Source organism: Squalius cephalus (assembly GCF_949319135.1).
Source record: "Squalius cephalus genome assembly, chromosome: 22".
Lineage (NCBI taxonomy): Eukaryota > Metazoa > Chordata > Actinopteri > Cypriniformes > Leuciscidae > Squalius > Squalius cephalus.
Window position 1 is genome coordinate 31,420,827 of NC_137143.1, and position 7,885 is coordinate 31,428,711.

At 36.6% G+C, this 7,885-nt stretch overlaps 1 protein-coding gene across 1 annotated transcript in view; it reads right to left on the reverse strand.

The window, feature by feature from the left end:
• gli2b (GLI family zinc finger 2b) overlaps positions 1-6,374 on the reverse strand; it is an 88,567-nt gene extending 82,193 nt beyond the window's left edge. The window contains exon 1 of the mRNA XM_079857792.1: positions 6,002-6,374. The gene's annotated coding sequence lies outside the window, so the exon portion shown is untranslated. The remainder of the gene's footprint in view (positions 1-6,001) is intronic.
• Positions 6,375-7,885: the final 1,511 nt, after the last annotated feature.

Sequence of the window (7,885 nt, forward strand, 5' to 3'; positions counted from 1 at the left end):
TTAGTGTTGAGACAGCAGTGTCTTTCTGGAAAGAAAGCTGCCGAGTTTGCAAATAATCTGCAAATCTGATTTAAAAGAACGCCTAACACAAAATAAATTACACTATGTGGATACAGACATGATTAAGAAGAACCAGCTAACTCAACCAGGTCTTGACCTTTAACCCTGTGTCATTGCAAAGGCCTAACATTTGCCCTGGGTTTCACAGACAAGGCTTAAGCGAGTCCCAGACTAAAATGCATGTTTGAGTTGTTTTAAAGTCAATAACTTTATCCCTTAAAACTCATTTTCGATCACCAAAATGACACATTTAAACGTTTTTTTTTTCCTTGAATAAACATTTCTTCATGCGTTCAAATATCTTGAATGTAACTCGACACCCTTGCCTCATTTAGTATGCGATGATCACACATTGATCTGATTGGTTACAAGGTAGTTTGTGACGTCAGAAACACCAGCGATTTCAAAGCGTGTTTTTGAGACTGTCTTTGGTTCACTGCAGTTTTAAGGAGGAAATACTCAGCAATGCTGTCGACTTATTAGCATATTAACAGCATATTAAAAACACCTCATAGACATATATAAACAACATTAAAAGCTTGATTTTCACCACAAATGGACTTTAACTGAATGCTGGTAAATCTAAAAATAAGTCAGTGTCACTGTTTAGTCTCAAGATTGCACATCAGTAATGTTTTAAGGCATGTTTATAAAAGCTACTTAAATGCCCTAATTGAACTAAGGCCTAATCCTGGCTTTATCTAAGCCTTGTCTGTGAAACCAGGCCATAGAGTTCAGTCCATCCTTCAGTCTGTCATTAAAAGTGTCACACGGACCTGATGTGAGCAAACGTTCCCCAATGCAAAGATAAATAAGTCACAGAAGACTGTCTGTGTTACAGTAAATATGAAGATGAGCGCTGCGTGTCCGGAGCTGTTGAACACGTCTGAACCGGCGCTAGGCCACGAGCCAGCGCTTGTGAAACCGCCAGGGATTATCTGCTATCAGGCATTTGTCTGAAACATGTACGAATCCATCAGCAGCGAAAGCGATGATGATCCGTCTGTATGACTGTGCATAAACCCACGGCTCTCTGCTGTCAAAAGTTCTTTAGGTATTAAAGGAGTATCATCCGGTTACTGCATCCCTTCAGGAATTCATTAAGTCCCGAATCAAAGCAAGCCAAGAGGCGCTACGGATACCCTTCACATTTCATAGCGGGCCGAGCATCTCCTGCTCCCAGCGGCCGGCAGATCTTTGATTTCAAAGCGTCTCGTGGCGTGTGATGGCCTTTCAGGAGACAGAGATCCTCTGATTTCATTCTCCGTAATTAGACGCTGCTTGATGCGTGATTGTCTCTGGTTGATGAAGGATCCATGATCTTTTTTTTCCTGGAGTTTCCAGCTGGTTGTTGAATTAGCACGTTCGATTTGAGTTCTTCAGTAGAAGTTAGACGCTTAGATAATAAAATACTTGAAAAATATTTTTGGGGATTTAAAGTAAATAAGTGGATATACTGTATGTGTTTAGCGGAGGGTTTTGACTCACACTTTAGTCTGAATATCCACAGCTTAACATCTAGTGTCTTAGATGCTTGGATAATAAAATGCTAGAAAAATATTTAGATAGTTACACTTTATTTGAAGGTGTCATTGTTACAGTGTAATTATATATTTAAGTGCTGAGTATTAATAATTAACTGCATGTACTTACTATAGGTTTAGGGTATGATTAGGATTTGGTTGAGGGTTAGTTGCATGTAATTATGCATCATTTACTGTTAATACTATGGTAAGTACATGTAACATATGTAACAAGGACAATGTAAAATAAAGTGTTGCCAAATATTTGTGGGATTTAAAGTAAATAAGTGGATATACTGTATGTGTTTAGCGGAGGGTTTTCACTCACACTTTAGTCTGATTATCCACAGCTTAACATCTAGTGTCTTAGATGCTTGGATAGTAAAATGCTAGAAAAATATTTGGTTACACTTTATTTTAAGGTGTCATTATTACAGTGTAATTATATATTTAAGTACTGAGTAATAATAATTAACAACATGTACTTACTATAGGGTTAGGGTAGGATTAGGCTTTGGTTGAGGGTTACTTGCATGTAATTATGCATAATTTACTGTTATTACTATGGTAAGTACAATAAAGTGTTACCAAATATTTTTGGGGATTTAAAGTAAATAAGTGGATATACTGTACGTATACAGCAATGAGTGGATATACTTTGTGTGTACAGCAGGAGTTTTGAAGCACACTTTAGTCTGAATATCAAAAGCTTAACATCTAGTGTCTTAGATGCTTAGATACTAAAATGCTAAAACAGGGATGTGTGATTTCGTAGCACTTCCCTTGAGGATTCACCAAAGAAAACCCCACAGCCCAACCGGCACAGACTGTAAAAACCACAGTGTGTCGTGTGAGGAAATCTCAGCAACATCCACTCTGATTCTGAGCGAACACATCGGGAATCAAAGCGAGCGATGCAGTTTACATGAGCAGCGGATTCACACTGACAGTTCAGAGCTCTCGACGCTCTTCTCCAGGACGGAGAGGAGAGAAACATCTCACCAAAGCTAGCCTCAGGTTCTCACGCTGACAGCTTTCTCTGAGATGGATCTCCATTCAGGCTGTTAATCATCATCATTGAAATATCATGAAATATCACATGATATTGTGCAGTGGTTCTCTAACGTCTCAACCCCAAAACTGCATCTCAGGTCTGTTCTGATAACGTCAGAGAGCAGAAGAAATGCAGTGCTAAATGCTGAAACAAAATACAGCTAAATCATGCATATCTCGAGTAGCAAAATACATTTTTTAAAAATTAATAAATAACTTAAAATTCAAGTATTTATTTTGTATTTTGCTATTCTACCTATATATATATATATATATATATATATATTATTTTTTATATAAATTCTAAAAAAAATTAAGTACTTATATATATATATATATTAGTAAAAATACAAGTATATAAAATAATGTAAAATAATAATATAATATAATATAAAATTTATTTTGTTTGTTATTATAGCTATATATATATATATATATATATATATATATATATATACACACACACACACACACACACACACACACACACATATATATATATATAATTTTTTATATAAATTGTAAAAAATGTAGGTATTTATTTATATAGGCTATATATATATATACATATATATATATATATATATATATATATATATATATATATATATATATATATTAGTAAAAATACTAGTATATAAAATAATGTAAAATAATAATATAATATAAAATTCAACTATTTATTTATTTTATATTTTGCTGTTCTAGCTATATATATATATATATATATATATATATATATATATATATTAAGTAAAAATAATAATATAAATCTCAAAAAAATAATAATATATAGAGATAGTATAATGTAATTATATAGAGATAATATAATGTAATATAATATTTAGACACATGTTAGCATGGGCAGGTTGTGTGACGCCTCATCCTCAAACACCACAAGTAAATCTGCAGTTACGACCCAGACGACATTAAATGCAGGTTACGGGTTTAGTGTTGTGTTGGGTCGTAAAACAGAACCGACAGAGAAGCGCTGGAACAGTTTGTGGAGGGAAGCCTCAAGTTATTATGTCGCTTGAGAGTTTTTCTAATTAGAAGACAGACAGTAGTGATCAATCATGAAATCACAAGATCCACTTCTACACATTCAGTTTTGTGCGGTAACCCTGCGATCTGATTGGTTAATGAAGGAACACACAGTGATATTTAGTTCAGTAAAGTGCAGAAAAGGTTCAATGATAGACAGACTTCAACGGATCCAATGGACTAAATCACATAGTTAAAAGTTAAACTATTTGTAGTTTAATGGCACAATGCAACTGCAAACAATCAGCTAGAGGCATTTATAAACCATAATGTGGTGATTATAATACGAGCTGTTGAGGAAACATATCGTCAGCAAATAATGTGCTGTTGACAGTCAGGTATAACAATAAGAAGATAATAAAACTCCGGCAGTCTCTTTTGTCCAAACTCCGCTCAGAATAACACAACACACGTTTTCAGGGGTCAGCGACTCACAATGGAGGGACTTCTGAGGAGCTCGACTTCCCTCGGATTTCTTGACCTATTGACAGCGGACTGACCTTATATACTCCTGTGAGAAAGCCTATTGTGCTCTGGAGTCTTAGCAAGACAAACAAGAGAGTTCCCTGCGGTCTTAAAGAGCCTTGAGACAATCCTGACCGAGGAAAAGTCCTTCAGAGCAATGTTTATGCTCATCAAACTTCAACTCTATGTCATTTATAAAGTCATATTCCAAAAACAAAGCACTTTTCCAAACGCACACTTTTTATTTAGTGCGGGATATTCGAGAGAAATGCAGGAAAATTCCACCGACTAGAACACAAGTGGTCTTTTTTCTTCCTAATGTTTCTCCTCTACATTAATTACCCTAAATCATTATGTTAAGTTTGGAAATTGTCCCCGAAATTCCTCCACAAATAGCCTGAGACTATGTGCATGATTCCAGACATCTGGCACATATTTTCCTGGCGTGAGCTAAAAACAGCTTTATTCAGTGGTTATTCGCTGATCGTTTTGTGGGTTTGTTCACCTGGAATCGGTGAGGCTTTATTTCTCTGTGTTAATTGGTAAGGATGTGTTGAGCTGAAAGCGGACTCTCTCTCTCTCTTTCTCTCTTGTCTTAACTTCTGAATCGTCTCTGCGGGGAGTTTTACTCAGTTTCCATTCAGGCCCTCCATGCGCCCTCCGGTATTTTCAGCTCCTCTGCTTTCGCACCATTGGCTTCATTAAATTCTTCTCCAATGAGAAGGATAAGAAAAGGGCTGACGGACCCTGAGAGAGCGGGACGTGTGAAAAAGGCTCCGGGGGAGATGAAAGAGGCCCCTGTGGCCCCGGGGCCCCGGTGACCGTCAGCTCGGCCGGACCTGAATAATCCTGAATGGGCCCGTCGTTCTTTCACATCCTTTTCAACCTCTTTATCCTGACTGCTAGAACTCTTCATCGCGCACAATGGCAAATGCACTAAAACTGTTTTCTCATGCTAATGGATGTGAACTCACTCCCACCAAATGCTTTTTGCTTTTCCTCCAGGATTTAAATGGGCCAATTAGAGGCTGTTATTTCTCCTCGTCTTCTACATCTCAGAGTTTTTCCTCTCCTTTTCTAGTGAATTGCACGTTTTATCAGTGAATCCTCGCGCCGTAACGGCCGAGACGGATCACGGAAATTGATTGTAAGTATTTCAGGAGGAGAAAGCAGACAGTAAACAGAGAAAGAAAAAGAGTGTCTGAAGAGCAAACATCAGGTCTTTCAGCTCTCAACAGCTTGTGCAGCGTCTGAACTTCTGTCTGCATTCATTATCCTCTGTTGGATTATTCACTCGAAAGATATACTCTATTATACTATTTACTTAAGCTGATTTCTACAACAGACGACTGTTTTAATGCCACAAATATCTATTTTTAATCTAAAGCACCTTTTTCCCCCTCACAATAAAATCTGCTTAAACTTTAAAACTTCAGAAGGAAATTAAAATGCATATGCACTCAGATGACTGGATATGTGTGAATGATCTAATGCACGAGACTGTTTGTAACACGCCTGGATGAGTGGATGTGTTCGGGATTGGCGCCTGGCACCTTCTGATCACATCTTCCCCCATATGGATCAAATTGCAGCAGAATGTTTGAGATTCCAGTGTAAGGAGTCAAAGAAGAGTCGAAAAGCGGCTCTATTCTATTCTTTAGTCCATCTCCACAATTTCCCTCCAAAATAACTCCATTTGAAACAGTTTTGTGCATCCAAAAAGTAAAAAAAAAAAAACGAAAAGAAAAAAAGTTGATGTGATTCTTTCCACATGCAACTCAAATATCAACAATAACTACAACAACACAAATATTTGAAATGCTCATTAAACACACGCGTGCATATAAATCACTCACCAGCTCTGAAGAGTGAATCAAACCTCCAAACTCGCTCAAACACGATCAAACTCTTTCTTCACTGGAAACTTTCTGGCTCCAGAAAACAGAAGCGCGTCCCACGAACATCCATCAAAACACGAGCGAAGATCTTCTCGAGAACCAGCGGGTCTGAGGCGAGAATCATTCAGAAAGTTCAGTTTCGGGATTCTTCTTTAACTTTTACGGTCCATCAGTGAGAATGAACGCATGAAGTTTTCATCATCTGACCGCGCGACGACAACAACGACGAGCGCGCGCGCGCGGAATCAGAGAATCAGAAGTTTGGGAAATAAAAACAACAGAAGAGTTTGAGAGTGCGACTGTTTGCGGTGAGACCCTCGGGTGATCTGTTTTCAATGCTCTCTCTCTCTCTCTCTCTCTCTCTCTCTCTCTCTCTCTCTCTCTGATGGGTCGGGCTTCACACTGAACTGATCGCGTCGTACTAAAGTTACATCAAGTTTTTCTACAAGGTCATCCTGGAAGAAATCAAATGGTGAGAAAATCAAAGAAAAAAAAAAGAGGTAACACTTTATTTTACACTCTTCTTGTTACACACGTTACTGTATGTACTTACCATAGTAATAACAGTAAATTATGTATAACGACATGCAAATAACCTTCAAGCAAACCCTTTCCTTATTATAGTAAATACATGTTGTTAATTAATATTACTTAGTTCCTAAATATACACTGTAACAATGACACCTTCAAATAAAAGAAATGAAGTTTTGGTTACACATTATTTAATGTGTCTTTGTTATACTGTAATTATAAGCTACATTTAATTATTGAGTAACACTTGTGGTTAGAATTAGGGTTTGTTTGAGGGTTAGTTGCATGTAATTATGCATAATTTACTGTTATTACTATAGTAACTGCATGTAACATTTGTAACAAGGACACTGTAAAATAAAGTGTTACCCATTTTATTTTGTGGAACTTTCAAAGAAATTGGCTTACTAAATATGTGCGTATTTATTAAAATGTGTATTTGATTGTATTATTAGTTCTTTATTTAAATCTAACTGATAATTTATTTTCTTTTATTCTTTACTGAAATAGAAAACAGAGCATCAGTATCGATGCGCTTCGTCCCAGATCTCCCAGGCTCAAATCAGCCTCATTTATCACTTTTAGCTGACCGTGGCTCGGTATTTACAATAGAAAATGGAAATGGGGTCAAAAGTAATTCATGTGAAGTTTGCAGCGGATAAAAAAAAAAACAATTTATTACGCTTAATTAACGCACTTAGACATGAGCTGCTATGATACAATAAATTATTCTTAAATCACCATTAAAACCAGGTGGGTTATTTTAGACGCTACACTTCAGTATACTGTGATTAAACTCTGACATCACATTAATATATAGGCTATTGTACATATTAACATTATGATCCACATTTCAAGGTGTTCGTGCAAATGATGTGGTTGAAAAGCTTTCATTGTTACTTTCTGCATGTATTATATTATTATATTAATGAAGAAATATCTTTTAAATATGAGCTTGTTTATGAAAGTATAACCCTGAACTACAGATTAAGTAGGTGTTTTATACATTTACTACAGAAAAATAATGTGTTTTATACATTTTAACTGTGCAGAAAATCCCCGTTTTTGGTGCCAGGTGCATGACCTTTAATCCAGGAATCTTTAATATGATTTTTGCATCCTGTTACACACGAGAGGAGATGGTGTGTGTGTGTGTGTGTGTGTGTGTGTGTGTGTGTGTGTAATAAAGAGACAGGAAACTGTTGCACACCGTACAGCCCTAATAATGACATCACTGCTCATATGATCTCACACACACACACACACACACACACACACACACACACACACACACACACACATTGCCAGTAG